At 36.2% G+C, this 27,920-nt stretch overlaps 1 protein-coding gene across 1 annotated transcript in view; it reads left to right on the forward strand.

Moving 5' to 3' along the window:
• The first annotated feature begins 1,617 nt into the window (after positions 1–1,617).
• brinp1 (BMP/retinoic acid inducible neural specific 1) overlaps positions 1,618–27,920 on the forward strand; it is a 156,323-nt gene continuing 130,020 nt past the window's right edge. The window contains exon 1 of the mRNA XM_087790737.1: positions 1,618–2,428. The gene's annotated coding sequence lies outside the window, so the exon portion shown is untranslated. The remainder of the gene's footprint in view (positions 2,429–27,920) is intronic.

Below are 27,920 nucleotides of genomic sequence, written 5' to 3' on the forward strand. Positions count from 1 at the left end.
ATTTCTCTCCTCTGGTCCTGAGCCGTGTGCGTGGAACCATAAGTAGATTTTGATCCACAGACCTCAGAGCCCTAAGTAAGACTATGTGGCCCGTAGGATGGTTTGCTTAAAATCAAAGTAGATCAATGTTAATGTATAAATCCTGACCTAAAAAGATACCAGTGTTTAAGATAAGATGAGGATCAGTGACGATGGATTTCAACAATTATACTGAAGCTTCCAATAACAGTAAATGCACTTTTAATCAAATTTGTACGGTAATGGTATCACCATTCAATTACAAACACAAACAAACACGTTATCGTTGCTACAAAAAAGCAGTGAATCGATATCACAGTTTTGCATTGACTTCATGAGAACAAGGATAAACGCAGCGAAGTGGCCCAGAGGCTTCACTTTGCCCAGCTTTGTTCTAGATGAAAAGACACAATCTGATCTGCGTGTAGCGTTGGCATGCTCTTCAGCATAATAGCCGACCCGTAATACGTCTGAACTCATGTGTAGGCTGCACTGAAAGCTGAAAAACAGTGGTCAGGGAAAAAAAAGAAAAAAAAAGATCATGATTTTGATACAGTTTAAAGATTTAGTTTGAAACAACAACATCCATGCAGTTTCATGTGCATCCACTAGGGTTGGTTTTGAGGTCAGGTTAGGTTAGGTAGAACTTTATTGATCCCTCAGGAGGTCTCCTTTCGGGAAATTGTTTTAACATGACACAGTCAAGAGAAATCTAATTAATATTGTTTTAAATAAAGGTTTATAGAAAATATGAATAACAATATAGTTTAATTTGAGAGTAATTAAGAAAGCAATCAAATCAAGCAATCAACCTTTTTTTTAATTAAAGGTGAGCTCATTTGTGGATGCAAGTGTTAAACAGACCCTAGACCTCTATTGTTCTCATCAGTGTGTGTTTGTAAACACAACTTAAAAACTCTCTTTTCATTGAAATATTGACATTAGAAAAAGGATCTTTAGCCCCGCCCACGGAAGACACTTTCTGGAGATTAAATCTTGTTTACCATAGCCACTCTGCTGTGATTAGTCAAACTTCAAGGTTTGTCACTGCGAGTCATCAATACCAGAAGTATCCACCTCCAATGGACTCGTTATATAAATAAAGCAGGGCGTGATTACAGCTGGCTGGAGGAGAAGTGAAGCTATTATTATGTCATAATATCCTCTGCACCCGTAACCTCTCGTTCGCCCAGATTTCAGACAAGCTTTATAAAGTAATAAAGTATAAAGTTTAAAAACGTGGTCATGATGAGGAAGTTACTGCATCTTGGAGAGAAACATTTGAAACATGTGAGTCAGGAGAGATGGGTTTTCAAATTATTAAGCAAAATATACTGTTACCCTACTGTAATGCTAGAATTGAGTATTTGTGCCACCTTGCAAAGTAAATTAAAATAAATGAAAAACGTTTTTGCATTAATCTGTATATAACTCGTTTTTAGAAAACATATCTTCACATTTGTTCATGTTAACGTTAAAATAATTGAATTGGATTTTAAAGATAACAATTATCTATCCATCAATAAATGTATTTATATACATGTATATATATATATACATTTATTGATAGATAGATGGTTATTGTTATCTTTAAAATAAAGTTCTATCTATCAATTTAGCACTTTTAAGTCTGTCACAGATCTATAGATACTCTATTGATCCCCGGAGGATAAATTATTTTGTTATGGGGACAATTGCAGCCAAATACCAGACAGGGATTACATTAAAAGTGTGGAGCTTTTAAAACATCTTATAATTGTAATGCTTTATCGTATAAAAGTCAGATTATTTTTGGAAATCTAATGATGGCAAGTGTGACTAAATAGATCTCTTTGAAAAAAAAAAGAAGAAACCCTCCTCGATCCACTGTCCACTAAATCAAAAAGTCACGACTCTCCCTGTTATCCTCATCCACCCTCGGTTACCTCTTCGGTCCAGACCCTCTCCTCCTCCTCCTCCTCCTCCACCTCCTCCTCCTCCTCCTCCTCCTCCTCCCTCCCTCCCTCCCTCACCGTCGGCCATGGCCGTCCTCCACAATGCGCGACTGTATTCTCTGTACCTCCCCCTTTCTCGCCCTCAGTCACAGCATCTCTGCCTCCCTTTCCTCATTCCACAGACCGGCTCCTACAGAATCCTGATTCCCAAAAAAAAAAAAAAAAACACTTCTTGCGAGTCTCTCCTCCTTTTTTAGAACGGACTTCTCGACTTCTCTCCATCGATGCCTGCTCCGGAACCGAGGATCTGTCTCCCTCGAGCATGACCAGGATTGCCAGATCATCCGCAATCCAACAGCACCGAGCGAGACACCAGCATGAGCACTGGATACATATGCTCCAGCACAAGTTGTTGGCTGACCATCTGAGCCATCTTCCAGCTCCCATACAGCCCAGAGGAGAGCATCGCTTTTAAGGTGTGTTTCCCCCCATTTTTTTTCTTAATTTACCATAACATCATTTCACTCCAAAATATTGACCCGCCTTTTTGCGTGCGGTGCGCTGGAGAATTTTTGGCACAATGATTGCGTGGTCAGCATGTTTTTGCGCCGTTATTCCCCCACATTGCCCTCCTTGAAGGTGCGCGCAAAAACACTTCCACTGCGCATCATTTTTTCCGTGGCAATTCAGCCCTTAAAACAAGGTAAATAAAAATGACGGTGAATATTTAAGATTCTCATGCGTCAATCTTTTGTATCCAGCTCGGACTCTCTGGTCAATGTCGTCTATTAACGCAAAAAATCTGCCCTTGTTTTAGACATACACTCATCTGGGGTGATCCAGGTTATACATATATTTTTTTAATGGTAAATGATCTTGGGAAAGTCAGCTGGAATACGTGCGTGGTGTAGTGTGTGAAAGTTGCTGTGGTCCCTGAAGTTTTTTTTAATTGCTGTTCCACTGACTCACTGTGAGGGGAGCTCATGCTCTTTTACACCCGGTGTCATGATGTGGCTGAAGAGAGAGATGACTGTGGATGATAGTTGCTATCAAGCCCTATGAAATTAGAGAGCCAGCTTCTTCTTCCTTTCTTTTTATTTTTTATTTTTTATTAAGATGATCCCGGATGCCGTGTTCCCTACCGCACTTCCTCAAGTACATTCCAGTCACACATGTATTAGTATCTTGGCTTTTATTTTTCACAACACAAGGCAAGTGTGTGTTCAGGTCTGATGAATCTCGAGCTCTTGAAAATACAAATATATACTGTATATATATGTAAATAATTAACCATTTGTGTTGAAGTATGTATGATTGTAAATATAAATCCTATTCTATATTTCCATAAATTGACACATGGATCGAAAATGTTAACTAAAAATTACTTTTAAAAAAAGACTATTATTCAATACCGTTTCATGAAAGTAAAACACGTTTTTATTACATATAAATGTTATAATTTGATATCACAATCTTCCAGTTTCACAATGATTCTCGCAGCACATCTGGCTATTACGAAGACAATGTTTCTTTAAGTGACATCACTCAAACCCTTGAAGGAGCCAAGCTCTGGAGCAGTCAATTTTCAACACCATTTGATATGATTCAATTGTTTTGTAGTAAGATAGAATCTTTTATCACTCTGTTAATATCATTATTATTCTATTAAACGGTGATTTAAAGTGAATTATATCTTATATTTTGTGATACCATTGGCAGCTACAGATATTTTAAGTAAAATATTCCAGCTTGCAACATTCTGCATGTTTCTAAATGTAGATGTTTATAATCTAAATTGTGCAAACATATAGTTGAAAACCAAACCTATGATATTTACTGTACATCTACTTTAAGACATTTTTATAACCGAAAAAACTGTTATAAAATCTCACTGATGTCATCTTTTCCGTCACAGAAGCAGATTGTTAAATATTTTCTGCATGCAGGTCCAATGTGAACGTCCAAGAAAAGGGCTTGTAGTTAATGAGTCGCAACACCCGTGTCTTTACACAAAGTAGGTGATGTTTTATTTAACGTCAAACTTCACCTACTGGAAAGATGGCAAGTGTCGATGTGCGGTTCGTGCTCAACTGTGATCACAGATGTTTTCCTTTTTAATCTGACTATATACCTTGATTTCTGTCAACACCAAACACGGTGATGTTGTAGGTGCAGTTCTTACATTTAGTGCTCATATTTGCAGTGGTCAGCACACTTCAAAAAAGAAAGAAATAACAATCGGATAAAGAGAAGGATCAGAGATTTTTTATTTTAAGGACTTTCAAGGTGCGCTTGTTAACACGTGTCATCTTTTAACAGCATCACAAACAGATCAATCAAGCACTGGAATAAAGAACATTGAGGGTACAGGGGGGACTTATCAGATCTTAGTTTGTCTTATTATTCTCAAATTCTGTCGTATACAAATGTATTTATTTTTTTAATGCCTTGATTTAAGGACTGTCCCTTAAAGGGAGCCCTTGATAGAGCTCGGGTAACCAATACCTGCCCAATAAGACTACTGATGGTGCCGGCGAGACATATTCAATGGTTTAAAAAAAAGTTTATAATAATTTATTAAAAAATATATAAGAATGGACTATTTTTACTTCAAATATAGCAGGTATGATCACTTACTTTTTAATTATTATAACTGCTAAGATGTAATGAACTACTTACTATTATTAGTATTACTACTTTTAAATAATCTGTGTATTTTTATTTTTTAGGAAGATTCTTTCAAACAGGTCCTAGTAGCCCTTTCGTATTCTAATGTGCTCCAATGAATTACCCTCCTGTTGCAAGATGGTTGGTGTTTTGTTATAAACAGATGGAACTTTCTCTGAAGTAACAGTAGTGTGTGACTCTTGACATGACTAGACAACTGTTTCAGTCAAGTTTACTTGAAAAATAAACAGCTAAACAAGTGAAAATGAGTGAAACACGACCTTTATATTTTTCAATCTTAGTTTTTATCTAAATGTTAGCCTGTCAATAAAATGTGCTATACTGCTATTTTTCGATTGAATTATGGTTTACATTCAGGTCTCACAACACACTGGGGAAGAAAACATATCTGTAAATAACATAACAAAAAACATTTGTTCAAGTATAACGGATAAATTGACATTTGGTGTCCCTCAAGGGTCGATCATAGGTCCCTTTCTTGTCAGAGTCTGGACATGTTCACAGGAGCAATATCTTCCTCTGTATGGACACATTAATCATTTGACCACTACAGGGTTTTTTTACTCGGAACATTGGCTCCCCTATTGGATAAAATAATTATTTCCGGGGTATTGCAATACTTTGCCTAAAGGTTCTTCAACGAAACTGAGTTGGGCATGACACTGAAATATCTGGAGGGTTGTTGGCATGCGGACAGCAGAGTTTTCTGCAGCACAGTGGAAACTAGAGTATACTTGGATGTACAAGAATATATTTTCATCTCTGTTAAAGACTCAAATGACATATTCTGGAACTAAACACTTCAAACAATTGACAAGAAGTGAATGTTTTATTATATGCTTCTTTCTTTCAAATGTGCAAAGCTGCAAAAGCGGTTCTGGAAGCGGAAATTGCAGAAGAGAAAAGCTCTTTCAGGAAGCCTTGTTCAATCCGCTGGCCTTTTCTTTCACGTCATGTAATCATTTTCCTGAAGAAATGCATTCCACATCATTCTGCCAAAATGAAAATGCCAGCAGTAGCTTAAAGCGATATTTGTGACACGACTCGAGATGACCCGGTGGTGATGATGCTCTCCAGGAATGGAACTGCTTGGGATTAATCAGATAAACTGTTCGACTGGAATCCCAGAACAACCTCTGTTTAATAATGAATTTGAGGCAACAAACACTGAACCGGAAACGTTCCCACATTTCAACGTTTCTTTCACCATCTAGTTCATGTAGTAGTTCATGTAGTTCACTCTTCTTCTACGATCTTTCTCCGCATTTATGGATTACGTGATATCTTGAATTGTAATAACACCTGCTGATCATTTTAAGATAAATACACATTTACTATAATTGATGTTTTTATAATTCAAATGCTACAAAAGGTTTTCTCAAAGAGAGATTGAAGTAATGGTTGAGCAAAAAAAAATATTGGAATGAGCTTCTTGGTGGTATTTCTCGCTTTAGTAGTAGATATTTAAGAATCAGATCTATTTGTAAAAGATACTAAACAGTTACACATAAGCAATTAAGGGATTCATTCTTAGTAAAGAAAATTGTAGCAAATAGACAGAAGATTAACAACACAAACACATTTGACAGTGTTCATTTAACAGTAAACAACAATAACATTAAGAATATAGAAATAAATATTGGAAATCATGATATGTAAAATATTTTTAAATAAAATATATTGTATGTTTTGAAAACTAAATTGAATCTAGTATGCGTTGGTCATGTGGATTTCAGTTTTCCAGTTAAATAATTATTCGATCATTCATTTGTAATCTTGAATGTGTAGTCGATAAACTTAACCAGGAAAAAAAAATACTTTAGTCATACATACCTCATTTTGCTAATAGTAAAAATATTTTGCATCAAAAAACAAATGTCTGAGGAAAGGAATTTTATGATTAAACTGCTCATCAATTGTTTTTTTTTTTGTTTTTTTTATAAAATCCACTAAATCATGCAGGAATTCAAAGCCACTTATTTTCTAAAGCCACTATCAAGCTTTATACATTTGTAGCCATTTAAGTACTTTATTTACTTCTATTTTTTTCTTTTGGATCTTTATATGTCAGAGTTAAATACCATTAAGTGCTCAGTCATCATCCTGCCTACGTTCATGAGGAGCAACAACACAACGGGTGATGTCGCCTCTATTACATCAACTCTAGACATTTAAGATCTATTTGAAAAAGATACTAAACTATTAAACATAAGAAAGTAAGGGATTAATGCTTAGTAAAAATAATTGACCGAAGAGTACCCAGTAGCCAAACATTCTTTTACATCCAAAAATGACATTTAAGGGCCATTAAAGCTTACCTTTTAGATCGTATCTTCAATCTTGTGACACAGATACACCGCCTACCCATATTGTACTACAAGTCTTTCTTCTGCCCCCCCCCCCCCCCCCCCTTCTAGTTTACGTTTCAATCAAGTTCCAACTGATCTTTATTCTTCTTCATAAATCACTTCATCATCAGCAAACACCATCACCCGTGAAGGCCCCTCGCTGGCCCTGTCACCGTAGCAAATAAGACGTGTGTGAGAGATGAACCATGAAGTAACCATCACGATTGTATTGATAGTTCAAGATCGTTGTTATTACTGGTAGTGATGGTCTAAAGAAGCTTCATCAAGCAGTGTCATTATTTTAGAGTCCACTAGATGGTGTCTCTGCACTATTTTCCTTATGTTTTGAACAACTGTTCTAATTAAACATAATTTTTAAAGTGATGGCGCCACCTACTGACCTCTGAACAACGTGATACTGTTTCATGAAGCTTCATTAGACCATCACTAGTTACCGGTGAGGATCCACTTACAAGACATATTATTTCTATTGTTTGTCATTTAGAAAGTAAAGTAAAAAAGCAGCAAAAGTATCTTTAAAATTCTATCAATTTGTTTTCACCACATAACATTTTATCTCTTTTGTTTGATGCGGTTTTGTATCACCATTGTTTTTTTTCTATGTTGGCTGCAGCTGTAGTTCTAGAAGGTTTCCTCCCCTGAGAGTTTGAGGAATCTGTTTTTATCTGAAAAAAAAAACACATGTTCACGCTATGGCGTATGACAGAAGCTCACAAAAGCCGATCCGGATCGTGGATGATATTGAGGGAACAACAGCTGAACTGCCTGACCTTCGGGGAAAAAGCTACATTTCCCTCAAGGGAGTGAAAACTGTGCAAAAATAATTCTATGGTGCGATAATGTCCTTAAAATCATGTTGGAATTCTCATGTAGTTGTCGAAGCTCACATCCGTTGTGTTGTTGCTCCTCATGAACGTAGGCAGGATGATGACTGAGCACTTAATGGTGTTTAACTCTGACATGTGAAGATGCAAAAGAAAAAAATAGAAGTAAAAAGAGCACTTAAATGGCTACACTTGTATAATGATTGATGGTTTAGAAAATAAGTGGTTTTAAAGTCCTGCATTATTTAGTGTATTTTATAAAACAAAAAAAATAATAAACCGCTAAATTACCAATTTAACTTATTTCTATTTTAATGCAAAAATATTTGTTCTTTTACTATTTGCAATATGAGGAATGTTTTGCTAAAGGATGGTTTTTTTCTGGTGTTTTTTTTGAAGTATAAAAAGACTAAGAAAATCTAATATTGCTTTTATCGACTACACGTTCAAGATCAGACTGCTGAATTAAATATGACTTGAGCTGTGCAATAATTAAAATATTATGTTTTTATTCTATTTATAACATATTGCCCTATTTTTAACTTATTTATATTTCTACTTTTAAATACATGAATTATTATATGCAATATTTAATACGTTATTTATTTATTCTATTTATAACACATTGCACTATTTTTAACTTATTTATATTTATACTTTTATATAGATTAATTTTTTTTTTTTTTATATAAACATTAATTCTGCTGTGTTTTTAACGGTTGCCAAGCAACAAAATTTCGTTGCCAGTTTCCCCGCTGTGTTTTCTGTGCAATGACAATAAAAGAAAGTCTAAATTCTAATGATTATAAATGATTGACTGAATAATTATTTGGTGATAAAACTGGTATCCACATGACATATGCACACTAGATTTAATTCAGTCTCCAAAACAAATACAATATATTTTACTTACAAAACTATTTACATATCATGTTTTACAATCACTCTCCCTGTAATCTAAATGTTATTGTTGTTTACTATTAAATTAACGCGGTCACATGTCTTAAATCATTCACACTATGGTAATATTTTTTTTAGCCTAACAATGGATTAAAAAGAATGCTTATGAAAACCATAAAACTAAGTTATTTTTCCGATTTATTTTTGTTTAATTGTGTGGCAAACAGCTGCTTTTAAAAGTGGAGATCTGTGGCACACACGACTTCAGTCCACAAAATGAATATTGAAACTGTGTCTCTGAATCCCCCTTTATTTGTCCAGGCTCTCAGCGGGGCTGCGACCGTCTGAACGTTCACAATGAGCGGAATTTGCATCTGAAGCAAAAAAAAGGCACATGAAATAAGCAACGCTGAATATCAAAAAAAGCTTTAAAACAAAGACTCAAGATTTCCAGCTGATTCCGTTCTGGCATCACATTTAAATTCACAAATACATCTTTTAGTTTTGTGAGCGGACACGACATGAATGGTGCCGCGATTTACTGAAGAAAAAAAAAAGTTATTTTCGGGGCGAATGATTGAAAAAGTTTGTCTTGTACATAGAAGTTGGGACAGAAGCGACTCCAGTGAATTTGTTCCTCTGTTGACACGGCGAGGCGGGCGATCGATAACTGGCAACTTAAGTGTCATTAGGGCACTTCTCAACAGAAACCACAATAACAGCATGTAGAACTAATGATGGCGAGAGATTGAGGTGTGATTTATATTCACAAACCCACTCACCTTAATTCGTGCCCTGAGAGGCTGATATTGGCCCGATGAAGATAAACGATATAACCTATTCAATTAAACACATGCTAAGTGGCAAAAGGCCTTCGCTCCAGATTGCACTCCAATTGAATTTCCTCAGATCCAAACAAATTGGCTCCTTGGCTTCTAGCTGGTGTTGCGGATACCGCGGCGCAGATATCTCTCGCCGCAGACTCTCGCCACGGCGTTAATTATTTACTTCCGCCGAAGATGGGAGCGAGCAGATGAAGAAAGAAACTTCTCCGAGAACATCAAGGTCGGTTTCACGAGCTCTCGGAAATGGTTAGACGTGCCAAAACGTATTTAAAAGGATCCGAAAACTGCTATTTGAAGTGTTGTAAATAACATGATGTTTAAATCTATGAATATAAAATAGTTGGTCTATGTCTGACTTTAGACTCCCAAACCACTCGACATAATGTCTTGTTATTTGGCCTTTAGAGTACTGACCTCCCTTGAAAATATAAATGAAATTCAAACCGTAATTGATTGAATTACTACTACAGTATATTAAAAACATAATAAAGGATTATTTGCACAATTTATTATAGCATGTTCCTTCAGACAATGGTGGATATTTCAGTTGTTATTATTTTTACCACAGTTATTTTCCCCACATAGATTAGCAGCAATATTTATATATATATATATATATATATATATCAAGTAGCTCTGTACTCTATTGGTATTGCCTGGAAGCACAATAATACACATATTTATATATTGAATTTAAAAGCATATACATTTTCAAATGTTGAATTAAGAACATTTAGTTTTAAATCATTGGAATTAGAATGTCAAACACTATGTGTAAAAAAGTTTTTAGTTAAATTGTTGAAAAAACAAACAACTTTAAAATGCAAATATTGAATTCAATTTTTCGATATTCCAATATAGAAAAGATTAAAAAAAAAAGTATAATAATAATTTATAACATCATAAGAAGAAACTAAATATCTTAAACTTAATTATGTATTACATCTCAAATTAAAGTGATGGTTCAACCAAAATTTCAAATTTAACCCTGTATTTGCTATAAAGAAGGTGAAAATAAAAGTATAAAAGTCACTATTAAAGCCTCATGTTGAGTGATGTAACAGACGAACAGATGAGAAACTTCTACTTTTAAAAAATCAATGTCGGTTTCATAAAAATGGTTAAATGTGCCTAAATGTATTCAAACCTGCTATTTGAAGTGTTGTAAATAACATGATGTTTATTCTATAGATATATTATGGTTGGTCTATATCTGATCTCAATGTCTCAAAGACCACTCAGTAAAATGAAGATACATTTGTGTTTAGACTACTGACCTCTCAGTGAAGGGTTTAGGGGGGAGGGCAACTCTATCAAGTCTAGGGGACACAAGACCCCCGTGAAAAAAACAATATTTAATGAAAGTTGATTAAACGTATACTACAGAATATTCAATACATGAAAAAAAAGGATTATTTGTACAATCATATATTGCATATTTCTTCAGACAACGAACATGGCTCAGCAACGATATATACTCTTCACAAAAAAAGGATCGTATTCATCTGTTATTCATGTAATATTCACAATGTCTATAAAAACCCATGAAGTATCAATGCATCTTTTAAACATAGTTTTTCATAGCAACATTTAACGCCTTTGTCTTATGGCTATTACAAAGACACTGTTTCCAAAAGTGATGCCACTGAAAACCAATGACAATACTCGTAGTTACACTTATACCATTTATACATTGATTCTTTTCTTAACGTGACTTAACATATACTTTTAATTTATAAAGTCAGATTAAGGACATTTTCAACATGAACAAACAAAATATCTTGAAGTCTCAAAGTGTTTTTTCAACCCAAATTCAAATTTCACTCCGTATTTGCTTCAAAGAAGCTCAAAATGAAGACTTTTTTTTATATTATTCAGGAACAATTTCTCTTGTAGAGGCTTCAATACAAAAGGGACGTTACAGACGAGCAGTATGGAGGTATTTGGATGTTGTTTAGTGTCTTCATGGATGAGAAAGATCAATTAAAATGAATTCCTGTTTGCGACCGTCATATAGACATTTTTGCCTGTAATTAAAGAAAAAGACTTGGATCACTCTTTCCCAACCCTTAGTCGACATGGCGGCCAGTAGAGAAATGAACGGTTCACCCGAAATTCAAATGTCACTTAAGTACATATTGAGTACATTATGTAGTATTTTTGTCGTCTTCAAAAGAAGGGCTAAAAGAAAAAAGCAAGATTATCTTATTTCGATTCATGCCTGCAGTGAGGAAACATTTTGAGTCTGTTTTAAATTATTCATTATTTAACGTATAATATAACTGGTTTTCTTAGAAGCCGAAATATCTCAACGATCGGGAAATAAAAAGGGCAAAGCCCAAAGATTTCATCAAGTACGGCATCAATTACCCGTTCTCACCTTCATATCACTCGTCCTCCTCTCTCCCCGTCTTCACTAAAAAGATATGGTGCCAAACCAGTCCTCGCTTTAATTTTAATGAGCTATCAAATTGGGAAAGATTTGTAACAGCCATTTCTTTCTGTGATTAAAAGCTCACACTGAAAACATTTCTTGATGAGAAGAGACCCCAGGCTCTCTTTTCCCATAAGTCCCTTTGCTTCTAATAAAGCAACAATACGCACTGAAGTTTTGCCATTGAATTGTGGAAAGAAAGCGAGTTCGCAGAGGTCAGGGATTTGTGCGTCTTCTCCTTTGAGAAAGAGTTGATTTTGAGATTAAAAGACGGCAAAGATCAGAACACGATCAGAAAAGATTTGACCCCGCACGGTGCAAACTCGCCTTTTAGCTTGAGCCCCCTGCTGTTCAAGATGTCTGTGAAATATAAAGTCTTTATTTCTTGAGAGAAAGGTTGGGGTAATTTATTTTATATCGGGTTTTCTTTTTGTGTATGAAACTTTTTGTTGTTTTCTACATCTAAGGAAAGCTACAATAAAAGCGGTTTGGATAGAGATCAAACAAAGAAAATAAATCTATAATACTGTAAAGAAAAAATGGTTCAATCATTTCAGCACGGAGGTGAAACGGGTTATGGAAATACAAGAACTTAACAGAAACTAAAGTTTGAAAAGATCCATTATTTTATCCATTATACGCATTATCTTTTCAAGATTGTATTTGGGGTCAATCGATACACATAGGAAGTCGAAGAAGAGAACGTAGTAAGGGTGGAATAGGTGGAAAAAGACATTTGAAAGAAGATAAGTGACAATGAAAGAAAAACTTTATTAGAAACTACTGGAATCTGCCTTGATGTACATCAGCAAAGACAGAGACAAGTCTGAACCTTGGACTATTTTTTTTTTCAGTCAACAGTGTGTCAGATATTTGAGGCCAAATAATAAATTGAACAGAAATACCAGATCCAAAAAAATGACCCCTGACAAGTCGCGAGTCAAAAATGCTCATCGGCGATGCCAACAGCTCTCAGCAATCCTGACCCATTTTGCAGTCGAGGGCAGCTGCTGCCTTCAGAGCTGAGAATGACTGGGAGGATTCAAATATGCACCTTGGGAAGAACAAAACAAAATCTAACTTTGTTGTGATCCAAGCCTTGAAATCGGACTTAAATGTAAAACAATCGCATTGGCATCAAAAGTAATCCTGTGATGTGAAGTTAGAAAAATAGAATGACAGATTATTATGTAAAAAATAAACCTAGAAACAGACATAAATGCGTTTTTCGTGAATAAATCTTTGGATGAACCTCAAATATTCATTTAAGACAACTAAATCTTTTTTTTTTCATCCCTGTCAATCTGGTCTGCAAAAAACACCAAATGGTTTAGTTAAATAAAGACCTGCTGGAGGTTTTACCGGGATTTGATTTTAAACTGGTCCACTGTTTATAGAACTGTTGTTTCAGAGATGATATAGCATATCATCCCATCCCTTACCATACCGTCCCATATCATCCCAAACAGTACCATATGATCCCATCCATAAAATCCCATCCCATATAAATCCATCCCATCCCATATAATTCTATACCATACCATCCAATTACATATAATATGGACCCATCCGATATGATTTCATACCATACCATCTTATATTATCCCATATGAATCCATCCCATCGCATATGATTCCATATTATCCCATATGATTCCATACCATACCATATGCTTCCATCCCATCCCATCCTATATGATCCCATACCATATAATCCTATGTGATCCCATACCATTAAATCCCCTATGATCCCATACTATATTGTCCTATATCAACCCATACCATCACATACTATACCATATGGTCCCATACCATCTCCATACTATATCATCCCATACCAACCTACACCACCCCATACCTTACATTACCAACCTATACTATCATTTAGCATACCATACCATTAAGACTCTTTCAGGCCAAAATGTGAGTTGAATTGTTTGTATGAGGTATAAAAAAAAATACAACTCACACAGTGTAACAGAGAGGGATCGGTATTCGATTACTACTTAATACAAGGGGGAGGCTGTCTGATATCCTCCATGTAGGAATTATTTTACTAGACCTCTACATTTTTAATGACTTTTCGCCATAAAATGAGCATTTTAGTATGTGGTCTAGCGGCTGGTATTCGTTTTTGTTGTTAACACCTGACATGCTGCTTGAGGCAACCTGCAGCCATTTATTGTGGATTTTTTAATGTTTTCCCTTTGGTACCATTAGTTTTCTCCAGGCACCCCCCCAGTAATAAAATATAAAACCTCGAGCAGTTGGGATATTACAGCCCCCTGAGACCTTGATAAGGGGACTAATAAAAAAGGAAAACATTGCTATAATTGGTCAAATTCTTTAAAGAACAAGGGGATAAAATCACATTAGCACCTGAAGAAGAGCTATTCAAGGTTTAATTGTGTATATTGATGGCTTACTCTGCGAGAGAAGCACACGAGTCTGTATTGGCCACAACTACTGCTTCAGGTTTGAGTTGCATGGATACAGGTGAGCAACAGTGTTTAGATGGAGTACAAAAAAAGGGGTAAGAATGTTTTTGAAATTAGATGTTTTTCAGTTTTTTGGGAGGGGGCTCCAATGACTACCTTCTAGATCCATGTCCTAATTTTCATGTTTGACTTCCTGCTATGGATATTATGTTTCTTCTGCAAATGTCTGGTTCCATCCAGGAGATAATCTGACTTAATTCAATGTTGACCACCTCCAAAATGTTTCATGAAGCTTCATCAAAATGCAAAAAAAAAAAAACACTTTTAAATGTTTTATATAGTCATATTTAGTTATGAAGCTCAAACGAAGTGCTTTTTTTTTCCGGAGTTCTTGTTCCGTCTTATGGAATCACATCACGTACTAACTCATAAAAATAGGGATTTTGAAGGAAAAAAAGCACAAGGCGTTCGCTTTACTGCCATGAGATGTTTTGTGCCACTGACTGCAGAGGTAGCACATGAAATGACCTGACACAGCACTTTCACAGAAGTAGAAGCCTATAGAATTTTTTATGTACCTGACCTTGCTGGTGCTAGCAGATGTACAAGTGTGTGTGTGTGTGTGTGTGTGTGTGTGTGTGTGTCTCGTGTTTCTTGGATCTTCTTTTTGAGCCGGCTGAGTCTGAAAATCTGCCGTGACAGCGGCGGCATATATTAATTAGGATTCTAAACATAGATCCGGGGTGCGCTCTAACATCAATCCTACTTGTCCCACTGGGTCAGCCTTTAGTGTATTTGTATTCCATATGTGTGTAAACGCCACCAGAGGTAAACCATGTCACTTATGGCTCAGGTAAAAAAGGGGCTGAATGTAGATGGATGAATAATTTAAAGGTCTTGAATAAAGCTTGATAAACAAAAGCAGCTAGACAATTTTTTCAAAAGCTAAAATATTTCTCTTCCCCGAGCTAAGGTCTTTACATCCCGGCGTCTTAATTTTCCACTCATCATTCATGCCATCTAAATTTCTTGAATTTATTCTATGAATAAATAATGAGGCAAAATATTAACTTTTACAATGACCTGTCTGCGCCACTGATGAGGATTCAGTGATGTAATTGGATATTTTACATTTACATAAAAGACCTGCCCTCCAAAGGTAATTTCACATCCTCACAAGAGATGATATTGTCTTGGACATCATCAATTATTAACCATTTTGGCCCCGGGGGCCGGCGGTGGCTTTCATTGTGCTAGAAAATGAGTGGATTTTAAAACACACTGAAATAAAGGCATATTAATATTGATCAAATTCATCAAATAGGAGTTTTTTTTAGAAACCATTTGACTAGGAAATAAATTAAAAATAATATACTTTTAAGGCTTTTGATACAGGCAATATTATTCATTATTAAAATATATATAATCAATGTTACGTAAAATGTTGACCCATCAAAAATAAGAATAAATGTTTTGTTCTGTGCTCAGGATGGAAAATAAATGTACAGTATATGTGACACAGTATACAAGGTTTTACACCCAGCATACAATCTTTCTGCGTCGAAAGGAGAAAATTGGCTTGTGCTTCAGTTCATTTACTGTGATTTTGAATCACCGAAGGAGAAAGAAATGCACATCAATACATTTATCAACACAGCTGAGGTATCAAAGCAGCTCATGTGGAAATGATGTTGCCATAAAACATGTTCTGAAGGAACTTGCAAACCTAAAGAACATTTTTTTTAAAAGTTGTTTCTTGATATCTTACTAAATGGAGCTATGTTTTTTCATTTGTTTGTTTGTAGAAATATTAGAAATAATAGAAAAAAAAAAAATCTTGACATGAACTTCCTTCATAACTTGCAAACACCTTCTTGGACAGTACAAGGGTTTAACTCAATGACCACATTATATAAACAAAGAGAAAGACTGGAAGAAAATACTGTAATCGCATATAAAACTGTAGTAATAACAACAATAAGTACATTATGTAAACTTTTCAAGTACCAATCAGTGATTTGATAATCTAGGTACCAGATTTTCGAAAAATGCTATTCGACTACTTGCTAAGGTGAAGCTTCATGTAATATCCCCTACTCTTGACAACCACTGGATGGGGCTCTTGCTCTGGAATCTATGACTCATCGTCAGCTATTGCCAATGCTAAAGCTTAAAGGGATAGTTCACTCTCATTTTTTCCTCACCCTCATGTTGACTAACGGCTGGGATTATTTTCAGAGTGATCTGTTCCTTTTTAGAGTTATAGGCAAAAATGTATGTATCTAAGCTAATGTAGCGATATTGTCTTCATCTTCGCCCAAAAAGACAATTGAAAACATCCAAATACCCCCATACTACTCTACTGTAAAGTCCATCTTGCATCATTGTTAAGTTAAAACAATAATATGCTAGAAAAACAAGGAGGTTTTTCTTGTTAAAACAGCTTGAAAAACAATAGCTGGTGAACAAATAGATGTTTGCAACAGAACATTGTAATTATCCGTAAATAAAAGCAATAGTTCAAGACACTTAGAAAGGAAGACGTTGCCACTTGTTTCATCACTTTCCTTCTTAAAACATCAGTGTGCTAGTGTAAAGGTCATATTCCCAAAAGTGCTTGTTATTTGTGATGAGGTCAACTGTCAGCGTTGTTTAAAAAAAAAAAGAAAAAAGAAGCTGCCTGAGGAATAGCGAGCGTGGAGAGAGCTTTTCGTTATGAGTGCACAATTTGCTGCTTAGTTGGTTGAATTAATGAATCCCTCGGACACAGTCTGAACGTGTCGTAACATTTGTTTCACTTCTAAAAGATCACGTGAAATTATTATTGGAAATATGCTTTGAGGGGTCCGCTGCTCTTTCCCTCGGCATGCGGTCACACGATCCATTGTAGTTTTCCACGTGGCATAAAATCCATTGGAATGAAAAGAGGGTCATCGCAAGGACACACGCCTTGCTCATGTGGAATTTTAAGTGACTTAAGCCGGTGACTACATTTTCTTTAAACCAAATATGAAGAAAAGCTACTTTTAAAAAGGAAAAGGTTGATTTCACACTTTATATTCATGAAGAATGGGACGTTTTGGATTCATTTGTGAGAGAAAAGGATATTTTTTTTGGATCATATTCAGTTAATTTGCGAAATCATCTGTAGTCTGTGTACGTGGAGTTTAAATAGTATAATTTAAAATACTGATGAAGCATCAAGAGGCAGAATCCTTTTATTCGGAGCCCACTCTTTCCTGTATAATATTTAGCTTTCAGCAACTATTAACCTCCCATCATCTAAATATTAATAGCGCCATCTGCTGAGCTTCCAAAAATGATGACAGTTTTAAAGCCCATATCTAGGTCAGATATTCCTTGAAGATTAAAAGTTGAACCCATCACGAAAATACAATCAAAGAAAAGAGCTACCCCTATAAAAAAAAAAGAAAAAAGTACTGCACGGTCATTAACTACACTTTTGACACTTTGAAGGCACTTATTTTATTTATTATTATTATTATTATTTTATATGCATGATATCTTACAGTTATAATTGTATATAATTAGCGTGTTGAAAATCATGTAGTGAAGCCATGTAACTTGAGTGACAGGCCTATACTTACAATCTATACTTTCTATTGTGCGTTTGGAAAGAGGACAAATAAAAGCATAATACGACAAAAGAATAATACATAGAGTTTTTTAATGTGTTGGAATTAATGTCATCAGAGTATTCCCAGCATGCATTTCAGTACAGTGTATATAGCATTCATTCCCACTGCTCATATTTATATATTTAGTGACTTGTTTCTATTTTTCTGTTGCTTATTTTGTCTTATTTTATTCTGTACTGACACCAAAAACGCAACACTGGCAATAAATGCTTCTGAATCCGATGAAGCTTCATTTTCAGAGCCGATCTTTACTCTTACTCTTTGAACATCTAATTTAATGACTCCTCCTATCTCTTTAAAGGCTGGAGTTAGACCTCGGAAAATCATGACACTACTTCTTGGATCTTGTATTGAATCCCTTTGAAGCAAAATTGTTTTCAACCTTCACACATTTATGTCTTACATAAATATGTTTGTAGCAAAAGCTAAAAGGCAAAAATGCAACACAGAAAGAAAACAAAGGGTAAATATCGCGTCGGATATAATATAAAGCTATTTGGATTTTTAAGTGTTTTTTGAGATGACGTAAATGCATCGTTTTTGCCTAAAACACATATTACTGTGAAAATTTGAATTTTGGGTGAACTACCCCTTTAAATAAAGTTGAACATCTGTATTCAATTCCATCCTCTGCAAGTCAATACAAAGTTGTGTGCAATTGTGTTTGGAGAAAGTCTGCTTTATTTCACTCGGTCTCCAGACACTGTTTCCATCAGCTCTGTTGGGATTTCTAATAAACAACTTTACTCAGTTGCTCCCTTCTTGCGATTGCCCCGTTGATAGAACATTCTTTAACTTCCGTTCCAGCCTCTGCTCTCGCATGTTCACCGTTGTGCATTCGTCAGCCATCACAGGTTATAACCTTGTCAGGGAGTAGATGCAATTGGAATGAATGTTCTGGCTGGTATTGTGTTGCGTTTGCTGCACTCTGAGCCGGTGCTATTGTGTACCGACTTGTCTCTGGGTTCAGCACGGAGTGTCCCTTTTTCTAAGAGTGGAGCAAACGGTCCGAGTCAGTCAATTTGGCGGAAAGTTAACTGCAAAATCAGCAGTGTGGAGAAAAAGCGGCTGCTGTGGTCAAGTTCCTTTCTCCAGCCGGACTCGCTCAGGTCTTGACATCAGGGCCAGGGGCACAATATCTCTGTGGCTCTTTATTTTTACCACCTCACGTCTACCTATGCCTGTGGAAGCAGAGGGCATTCTTTAATAGTGACACCTTGTGGTCATCTACCTTCAGCACATCTGAGCTGCCCATATGTTTGGGAATTTTTCGGATGGAAATAAGTGAGCGGATAATGAAAATTATAGATTAAAACTCTCTTTTCCAATTTGGCTGGTGGGGTGAAAAAACAAACAAAAAAAAAAGAAAGGTTCACAATTTATTTTGGCAGCGACCTGTACTGTAGTAGTGATGTGGAACTCAATTTTGAAACAAATGAATCACTGTGTTGATGCCTCTGGGCCTTGCAAAGAAACACAACTCAATCAGGGAAAATGCAGTGCTAATTAAAATTTGGCTTTGGGAGATTTATGTTTCTGTTTTAATATTTAATGCAAAGTTTCCACACCAGTGTGAAGACAACGAATGCACAAGTGTTGTGTTGTGTTATCCACGTCACGGCATGACGTATGACGCCATTTGCGTTTGAATAGACAGAAATAAAAACACAAATATTTCTCCCTCTTTAATTATTCTAACGTTTTGCTATGTAAAAGCCAGCTACTTTCTTTTAATCTCTAATGTCCCAGTTGTGAAACTCATACGTTGTCTTCTGAGATAGAAGTTTGGACATAAGTGCAGTACCTGATGTTAAAGCCTATGGTGGCCAAAACATTATACCAGCTTCGATCATTCATCCCTCCAGTGTTTGTCCTGCATATACCCTATTGTAGCTGTCTTTGTGTATTCTACAGTGCTGATAGTTTACCAAAAACTGATTGATACAGTCGATCTCTTAATCACCCTTATACTTATGACACGTCCTCACCTTTATACCATCACTAGGATCTCATTCCAGACCTGGAGGGAGGATTTTACACTTCTTTTTTGAGGATGTTTCAGATACTAATTAAATATGTTGTCAAACATTTTTTCCCTGTTTCTAGTTTCTATTCATTGTACCTCTAGGTTGGCAAAGCGAGACAATAGAGTGGTTTGCTTGCGAGGTCGCTGGTTCAATTATAGTTCTAGATGTGTCGTAGTGTACTCGAGCACGACACTAAACCCTGATCGCTTCTCAAAGTTGAGACAACAGATGGTGAGTGTAGGACGGGTTACTTACCTGGTCCTTAAACCAAATTAGATCATGATGTGCGGTACTGCGGCAGAGGACACAGTTTCTTTCATTTGAAAATGAACCAATGGGCCACTTTCTCTTTATCATAGGGTCCGCTTACTTAGTTGTAGCGCTAAAAGATTGTGTTGGATCAACCAGCTGTCAAATAGAAATGCTGTTTTTCCTTTATGAAACATCACTGGATTAAATTGCTGATTTTCAGACTGTATCTCCCAAAATGTGATAAGTGGTACCAAGGATTTCCTAGTACTCCTTCTTACAAGCCTAACCCTGTTGGTGTATGCATGCCAGTTACAAGGTTTTGTAATTGTTTCACAGTAAGTAGGAATTTATTAGCGTTTTTATCTGTGATATCCACGTATATTCTTTAGTTTTATCAGGAAAAAAGGACTTCACATGATCACAACTTGTTTTTTTGCGAGTATGGGGTTAGTTTAACGCAGTCCAATTGCTAAACAAGCACAGAAGTACGAATATCTACCTTTTAGTGTGTGTGTGCTGTGAAAGATAATCTATAATCTCATCTGTTTTAAATTGCATTCAGCCAAGAAGCTCCTTGTAGTACACACCTCAAAACCTTGTGTAAATAGGGAGATAGTGAAGTTATTGATGACCAGTGTTGGGTAACTTACTTTTAAATAGTAACTTTGTTTAAAGTCTTTAAAAGGTAACTCAGTTTCTCGTTTCCTTCAAAGTAACTATTTACTAGGGAAATAAAGGAACATTTTCCAAGTGTACAGGTCACTGTAAGTTTGGATGCTGTGATTATTCAATTCCGACAAAAGTTGTAAACAATTTATTATACAAAGATAATTAAAAAATACATTAGGGGTGCACACATCGTACATTTTGTAGCAAATACAGATTTCAGTTACCGATTTTATTTCTCCTAGTAACACACATAAAAGTCACCCATTTTATTTGACCATTGGTTACACAAACATACTAAATAAAACTAATAAAATGTAACAAAACTGTGAAAAAATCAACAACTTTTAATGAACGTGTTACTTCCAACACTGTTGATGACCCAGTGTCGTGTTGTTTTTTTATTCTAATATCGATGCGAATGAATACAAAAGTATTTCTACCAACAATAATCCATATGGTAAACCGTCCTTCAGAACTATATTTCCAAACAGAATCTACGCACGATGTTAATTGACAGCTCCCTGCTGCTCGGAAACATCATTTACATTCAACACAAACAAAGTGAAAATACAGCAGAAGCTTCTAATTGGGATTTGTTTCTCATGAATTAATATCCTTCTATCAGTCGCGCTTCTTTCCACAACACGCTGAAAACAATGTCATTGACCCAACTGTGGTCGTCTGATGAGTGGAAAACTTCCAGAATCAGGAACTGATTCAAATCACTTCACGGTCGCAACTGGATAATTGGATACCCCCCGCTAATCTAGGAATAATTATGCAAGAGATAAATCAGATTTATTCTGAAACACTTCAGTAGCTTACAGACTTGTTGTCAACCAGTGAAACTGCAGAGAAATTGGAAGTTTGCACAGCAAAAAATCTTTTCTACATGAATAATGAGGGCTTTTGAAGACGAAGACAATCTTCCTCATGAACCTAATTTCAATGTTTTCAAGCTCTTTCAATATTTCCTTAAAGCAGATGAGAGTCAGTTGTAGTAAACTTCAAGTGGAATCACAACCTCAGTGGGAGCATTTGTTTCAGGGAAATGCTGTCTTAGCATGAAAACCCAACAAATTCCTACAAGCCCACCTGAGACCCACAGGATAAGATGATTTCACTTTAAGTTTTGTGTTTGCGGTGCTGACACTGTGCTGACTGGGATGCGATGCTCGGCGTGGAATCTGAAACAACGAAGAATCTCATGTATGATTTAGCCGCCGACAGTATTTCTGTGATTTAATGAGAACACGTTGGGCCGCGACTAAATCCCAACAGATGAAAAATGGATGCGGTGCGACGCTGCACTGATATGGGTTATCTGAAGCTGCTGATAATCTTATTTAATACGGTGGCTAAGGACAGATTAACGATAAGCGTAAAATACCCTTTTGTGATATAACTGTCTTGGTGTGAAACACCAATATGTACATTTGAAGAGAGAGACTGTGATACCTTTACCATCAGTTTTATACCATAACTGGGTCACAGCAACATTTTGAATGACAAGTACAGTATATGACAGTTAATACTTTAATTTTTCTTTTTCTTTTTCTTTTCATTTGAGTGAATGCAATTTACGTTACATGGCAGTACCCTTCAGTTAAATTGGGGATAAAAAAAACTCTTAATTCACAAATATTTAATTTCTATTCTTTTTAGCCAAGTAACTGCAGCAAACACATGGTTTGCAATTTAAACTTTTTTCAGAAGCTTGTGGTTCTTGGCTTAACAGAAGGTTTGGTTTATTACTTACAATTAAGATTTTTCAAACAATATATTAGACAATTTAATTTTGCTAATGCAGAGCTGAAGTCATGATTATATACATAAAAACACATTTAAGTCATTTATATTTATGTAAAGCCCCAAAAAGAAAATAACTTCCAAACTTTATTTTTTTAAATCTGACTTTTATCCCCTAAGAGCATAGATAAGATATGTTTCTGTTAGTAGAATAACTTAGTTCAATAAGATCTTTAGTAAAAAATAGGACCAAATACACTAAATAGTAAATGGTCTAACATCGGATGTCAAATCAATCAAAGGTCAACAAAACTACTATAGGTTTTATAATATACAGGTATATATACTCAAACAATAAATAACTTACAATGATAGTTGCTGTCCTTTTAAAACTAAGAAGAAAAAAAAAATGAAAGAAAAACACAGAGTAAGGTACCAAATGTCTGATCAGGTAAAGGTCCTACTTTTGGAGATACTGTTGCATTATGAACATTCCTAACCTCCTTTAAGGTTGAGTTTTCAGTCTACTGTCTACACTGGGAGAACTATCAATATTTACTCAAAGTGTTTCCTGTCTTTGTAGCACGTTAGCCTTCAACCTCGTCTACAAAAAAAGCTTAAAATATTGAAAGTGTTTTCCGGAACAATTCCTTTAATTGAGGTGTCATAACAAGAGATTCCAGGTAAGCAGTATGGAGGTATTTGGATATTTATTGGTGTGTCTTGTTGGACGATGACAACTGAGCTTCAGTCACTACATTAAAAGGAACAAACCTTTTTGTCTGTAACTCTAAAAAAGGAACAAATTACTCTAATATAATCATCCCAACCTTTAGTCGATATAAGGGTGAGTAGAAACTAATGAAATTTGAATTATGGGCAAACTATCACTTTAAATTAGCTGTTTGATCGGAGCAGAACTTTATAGGCCAACGACACCTTTTGGCTCTTCTTACAGAGATAACAAAAATACAAGCTGGCTGCACTTTTGCCGCTTCAACAGTCACCATCACTGACTTCCTTCAAGCGCGAACAGAATCAGGAGAGAACCTTTGCCAATACTGACTGGTGCTCAGCTTTTTCTGTGTTGGTGACTTCTTAATGGAGGGTAAAAACTCTCTAAAAACCCGAGCCGAGCTCTGATATATAATCCCATCCAGAGCCTGGTGAGATTTATGGTTTGTTCAGTCCTGCGTGAGATATTTCACATGACCAGTCAGTTTCCTATTGATTCTGGTTATTCAGTGCAGCTGGTCACTGGACTGTATAAATGCATTTACAGTGCGTGTGATGTACCGCAAAGCACAAAGTCATTGATTCAATCTCCTGTGCTTGATGTAGGCCAATTTAAATATTTCTGAGCGTGATCACACTGGGGAACACGAATGCCTGCTTTCCCTGTGCTGTGTTGCTGGTGTAGTTAGTTTTAATGATGAAGTGGCCAGTCTGGGAACAGGATGCTGCCCTGTGTGCGCACTCAGCACACCTACAGGACACCAATGTAGGGCAGGGAAAGATGGCAGATAAAACCCACGGCGGAGAGCAGGAACATATTCTCGGACTTCTGCTGCGAGGCATATTATAAACTAGTGCTTGGCAAATGGCTGCCAAGTCAAATGTTCTATCTTTTGCTAAATGGATTTCAATGATCCTGGTGAAAACAACAATGAAGTGTCAATAGTTCACTAGAAATTCTCATTTTCTACTCACCATCATGTCGAGTAAGGGTTGGGGTAATCTGTTTCCTTTCCTCAGTTGTAAGTAAGTAAGTAAGTAAGTTATATTTATTTATATAGCGTGTCTTCGTCTTCGTCTAATAAAACAAACGTAAAGACATCCTAATACCTCCATATACTGCTCGTCTGTAACGTCTCTCTTGCATTAAATCCTGGATGACAGGATTTGTTCCGGAAAGTACTCCTGGTAAATATCACCTGTTCCTCAAGTGTAGACAGTAGACTATGTGCTCTGGAAGCGCTTGCAATATTTACCAGGGGTACCGTATTTTCCGCACTATTAGGTGCACCTGGTTATAAGGCGCACATTCAATGAATGGCGTATTTTAACTCGCAGAAGAGTGATTTTGAGTGTACAACAACCAAGACACACTCGTTCCAACCGGTGGCAGTAATCTCACTACATAGACGTTGTAAACAAGTCACCTATCAGGTAATGTTCATATATAAAGCGCTACAGATTATAAAGCGTTTTTTGAGAAAATTGAAGGCTTTTAAGTGCGGAAAATACGGTACCTTCAGTCTACATCGCTCGTTATTCTTTAAACTGATACAAGCAATCTTAAAATATAGATGTATTTAATGTTTTCCGGAACAGTACCTCTCGTGGAAGCTTCAATATAAGATGCGCATTAAAAAACGAGCACCACGGCGGCACAAGTATCTTTTTGGAGGAAGACAAAGACCAGTCACTTAATTAAAATGAACAAATATTTATGATTATAACTCTTAAAATGAACAGATTACTCTGAAAATAATCCCAACTCTTAGTTTACATGAGGGTGAGTAGAAAATGAGTAAAGTTAGAATTTTGGGTGAACTATCGCTTTAACGTTCTAATAAAGCAAAGCACTTTGGCTATGACATTATAAAAAAATACTTAGGGATCTGTTACATTGACGTCGCTCATTATTTTCCTTTTCTGTCACCATGAAGCTCCGTTGTCATCTATTAGTCTCATGTGCTCACCTCTTTTCTACAGTGGCTTCAATTATCCTTATCACTTTCAAATTCCACAGAAAAACCTCCTTTCAATTCGTAATCCAATCATATAGGCTGAAACCTACCCGTCCCCGCTCGCACACAAGCTAATGACTAAGCTAATTAATGTTCTGCGTGCCGGGCTGTTCTCTCTTTTCAGAGGCTTACTGCCGCCCGCCGTCGTCGCTGACCTTTTTGTCCTTCGCACAGAAACAATTTTTCCCATTACTGTCAGAAGTCTTGGTGGACACACTGCTCGACACACACATACAATAGTAAACAATAATTACAGACATTGTTCTAAAGGGCGAATGGAGCGGTGATGCCTGAATCAACAGACCAGATTCATCTTGTGGGGGCGAGCACAGTATTTTATTTAACTTAAAAAAAAAGGAATGAAGCTTTTTACCTCTCATGGGATTAGAAAAATCTCTGGGAATAAAAGTATTAAGAAGGTCCAAACAGTACATTTTTCTATGTCTGGATTTGGAGACAGATCTACTAATGACTAGATAAAGCAAAGCAAAAAATGTCCTGTGATTTTATTATTTTATGATGGCAACTAGGTTTATATTGATATACATTCTCCAGTATGTTGCATGTTTGCTAATGGCAAAATAAGTTTAAATAAAGATAGATACATTTTCAGAATTCAACTTTAAAAGGACAGATATCAGCAAACTGAGATAATTCAAGGATAGGATTCTGAGCACAATGACATCAACACAACAGCACATCAAACAAACCTAAACATGAACACAATCATTGACCAAGATGGAAGAATTCCTTAAAGGAGACTTAAGTTCGCACGGATGAGCTGTATTTCATTAATGTTGAAGGATTGCATTGAAATAAAATGATTTTTCCACACAAATTCTATCTTAATGAACACTTTTCCTTCTATAGCTCCCTCTCAGTGAACTCTTTTTACTGCAACCATGTATGGCATCAATGTCAACTTTTCTACTTTTTGATAGTGTTTGGTAAGACTTTAGATCAGAGGACAGGTATTACCGTTAATAAGTGACTTATTTATTTGTGTATATGTGGCAAATATTCCATTCATTAATAATTGAGATGTACTTAAATGTGAACTAATGTGAAAACCCAACTCTACTGACTAACTTACATGTTGTAAATTATGAAGTCTTCCTCTCCAAATGCAATTACTATGATTTGAACTTATTACTTTATAAAGTTTGTCTGAAATCTGGGCGAACGTGAGGTTACGAGAGCGGAGTCCATTATGAGGTAATAATGGCTTCACTCCTCCTCCAGCCCGCTGTAATCACGCCCCGCTTTGTTTATACAACGAGTCCTTTGGCGGTGAAGACTTCAGGGATCGATGACGTGTGGTAACAAACCTTGATGTTTGACCAATCACAGTAGAGTGTGCGTGGTTATGGTAAACAAGATTTAATCTCTGTGATTTCAGTGGGCGGGGCTTAAGATCTTTTTCTAATGTAAATACTTCAATGAAAAGAGAGTTTTTTACAAACAGACACTGATGATACAATAGTCCAACATCTGTTGAAGACACAACACAATCAACACATTATTTTCCCTTTAACGCCTTGTCCATTCTACAATTGGTTAGTAACTAAGACAACAACCTAATGACTGATTCTTACTAGTAAATCCGCAGTTAAATTGATTATTAATGTTTCATTTCTTGTCCCTAATGTTGTCGGCAGTGCACAGTATGTTAATAATTGCTATGAAAGTTTGACTCCCAAGATGTTGCTTTTGCCTCGTCAGTTATTTTATCTTCACTTCCTCCCACACCGTGGGTGACATTTAACATACTCTTGACAACCCCTGACCTTCACGTCGCCCTCAATTTCTTTCTTGGTCAACATCATATTCGTGTCCACGATAAGGCCTAGTCGGGCAGGAAGACGTTGCTGGAAAAAAACTTCCATCGTCAATGTGATGACTTGATCCACTCGGGAGTGATGCATTTTACATGAAACCCGCGACTCAACTTCCTCTTGCTAAAGGATGGAAGCCGAAGTAATGCCGGAGCAAATGAAACTGCTAGCCTTGTGGGCAAAAGCCTCTGAGCAATGGTTTAAAAAAAGAGCACAGCTCAAGGGAGGAATAGTGCAGCAGTGAATTTCAAAGGCGAGAGGTCAAGAGCACTCTATTTTCTATTCTAACATGGGGGAATGGGTGCAAGCCGGCTGCTGGAGCCTGTATCAAGGGTTCTTTTTTTTTTAAACCAAGTGATAACCTCCCATGAAGGGAAGATGAGTTATCTTGCACAAAAGGAGGCGACTTCCTCTGCAAAAAAACATGAAGAAAATGCAATCCTTTTAGTCATATCGGCCCTGGAAATGTCTGCTCAGGATGCCTTCGCACATGTGGACGTATGAAAAGACGCATCTCCCCGCGGCTT

This window comes from Callionymus lyra, chromosome 5 (genome assembly GCF_982586985.1).
Source record: "Callionymus lyra chromosome 5, fCalLyr1.hap1.1, whole genome shotgun sequence".
Lineage (NCBI taxonomy): Eukaryota > Metazoa > Chordata > Actinopteri > Syngnathiformes > Callionymidae > Callionymus > Callionymus lyra.